At 35.6% G+C, this 1,296-nt stretch overlaps 1 non-coding gene across 1 annotated transcript; it reads left to right on the top strand.

The window, feature by feature from the left end:
- The first annotated feature begins 667 nt into the window (after positions 1-667).
- On the top strand, positions 668-774 carry LOC141622433 (small nucleolar RNA R71). The gene has a single exon (XR_012532966.1). It is a non-coding gene; the product is annotated as a small nucleolar RNA R71 (small nucleolar RNA).
- Positions 775-1,296: the final 522 nt, after the last annotated feature.

Here is a 1,296-nt window from a genome sequence, read left to right as displayed (position 1 = left end):
TCTTTTGCATTTGGAGGACCGCTTTTTTAAAATCAAAACCTTGGTCATTTGTTTGATTGTATGAAGGTTGATTTTGATAACTTTGGTTTTGATTGTAAAAGGGTCTTTGAGCTTGGTTTCTCATTGGAGGTGGGGTGTATGTTTGAGGGTTTTGAACATTTTGACTTTTGTAAGAAAGATTGGGGTAGAATTTGGCGTTTTCATTGTAATAGTTAGAATAAAGGGTACCACTCTTGTATGCTTGGAAAGCATTCACTTTTTCACTTGTTCCCCTACATTCACTTTGGTCATGTCCCAAAGTTCCACAACTCTCACATACTCCACTTGGAATTGATGATGATGCTACCATAGCATTAACATGTTGCTTGGGTGATTTGGAGGCCTCTTCAAGTTTAGCCATGGCCTTCTCAAACTTCAAATTAATGGTATCAATATGAGCACTAAGTTGAGCACCTAATTGAGTAATGGAGTCCACCTCTTGCTTTCCTCCTCTATTAGCCTTCCGAGGTCTACTATATTGCGAGTTATGGACCGCCATTTCTTCAATTTGTTCCATGTTTGATTGTCATCAACTTCGGTAAACATACCATTTGATCCCATATTGAGAATGTTCCGGGTGTCTTCATATAGACCATTCCAAAATTGTTGTACAAGGAACCACTCGCTAAGTCCATGGTGTGGACAAGATCAACAAGTGTCCTTGAATCTGTCCCATGATTCATACAAAGATTCCTTATCCCTTTGTTTGAATCCGGTGATTTGGGCTCTCAACATGTTAGTCTTCTTCGGAGGATAAATTTTTTTGTAGAAAGCAAGTGCCAATTTCTTCTAAGAATCAATACCAAGAGTAGCCTTATCTAGGCTCTTCAACCATTGTTTCGCAGAACCAATCAAAGAAAAAGGAAATAAGATGTTAGGTTCAAATACCTATTATTAGACTCCTCTAATAGTGAACAAATTAACTTGTTAATTATATGTTCTTTAGATCTAGTGCATGTATAACAAAATGAAAGATTTATAAGAAAAACAATGTTCCTCACATTGATAGATGATTCGAAAATATGGGTACAAGTAAGGTCACCTTCCTTCACTTGTTCTTGAGCTAAATATGATGGATGATCCTCCTAAGACTCCAAGTATAGAAGACACTCCAATAAGTTCCACCAAAGGTTAATTCCAAAAATTCCTACTAATATTAACTAGATATGTAGTAGAAATATAACCTTAATAATACTAATATTTGTAATATTACTACTTCTAGTAATAGATTGAGTGTATTAGTATTTGTGTGAGTTT

This window comes from Silene latifolia, chromosome 1, assembly GCF_048544455.1.
Source record: "Silene latifolia isolate original U9 population chromosome 1, ASM4854445v1, whole genome shotgun sequence".
Taxonomy (NCBI): domain Eukaryota; kingdom Viridiplantae; phylum Streptophyta; class Magnoliopsida; order Caryophyllales; family Caryophyllaceae; genus Silene; species Silene latifolia.
This window is presented reverse-complemented; position numbering and strand designations above follow the sequence as displayed.